We start from the raw sequence: 1,095 nt of genomic DNA on the forward strand, positions 1-1,095 counted from the left end.
GGAAACCAATAGAATCTAGACTTGCAACTTTTGAAATTAATGAGAATGTTCTTATAGTTCGAAGACAGAAAGATCATGATCTTTAAGTGATTGATAGGAACGGTTGGACTCGATGATCCAGTGGGTCTTTTCCAATCTGGTGATTCTATGATTCTATGATCTTAGAAAACTGAACATTTTTTTGTGAAAAAAGCTGAATAATATTAATATGGATCTAATAATTAGCAATTATGGGACAGATTTTATGCTTCTTTACTAGATGATGGCTTTCCTGGCTTGATTTTCTTTTTCCCTTCCGATTTTACAGCCCTGCCTCAAACGTAACTAGCAGCATTAGCTTTCAAACCTGTGGGTTGAATCTTTCCCCTTTTCTTTTTTAATAATCTTTAATGGACATTATACTCTATCTTAGGTCTGTGTTTCTGTCTCATGAGGGCGAGCTGCTTTAGACAGTGAATTATACCGGTACCCATGTTTAATAACTAACCAAATCATTTGCCCTTGACATTCTCAGAACCGTGGTGCTAATTAAGCAAAATAAACAGAGATGAAATGAAAAACCGGGCAAAGTACTCATCCCTCCCCAAGATTTAATTTGCGATCAGAAACGGCACCGACGGGGAGAAGGAAGCAGGAATTGCAAGTACATCCACGCAGAAATGATGAAACGCTGACTTTTTTTTTTTCCTTTTTAAACCTTCCACTAATAACTCGCGATTTAAAGGTCACTTCAGAGAAGGAATGAAGGTCAGGCACTGCTAATCCAGCATCCGAGCCGGCCTCCCTCCGAACCGGAGCCCTCTCCCGGTTCCTCGTTTCTCGCCGGCACGGCGGGGCGGGGCGGGGACGCCGGGGATGCCCCGTGGTACCCGCTGTCACCTCGCCCGCTCGGGGCGGGATGCGGGGCGGGATGCGGGGCGAGCGGTTCCCAGGCGCCGCCTACGGCGGGTCGAGGCGGGGGTTGTGCGGGGTTGGATAAACTTCCCCAAAGTTGGCCCCGCGGGGCCGGCGCGGCAGGTCCCGCCCCGGCCGCCGCCTCCCCCCGGCGGGGCGGGCAGGGGGCGGAGCGCCGGCCCGGGGGGAGCCGCCGCCGCC

The sequence above is a fragment of the Phaenicophaeus curvirostris genome, chromosome 1 (assembly GCF_032191515.1).
Source record: "Phaenicophaeus curvirostris isolate KB17595 chromosome 1, BPBGC_Pcur_1.0, whole genome shotgun sequence".
Taxonomy (NCBI): Eukaryota; Metazoa; Chordata; class Aves; order Cuculiformes; family Cuculidae; genus Phaenicophaeus; species Phaenicophaeus curvirostris.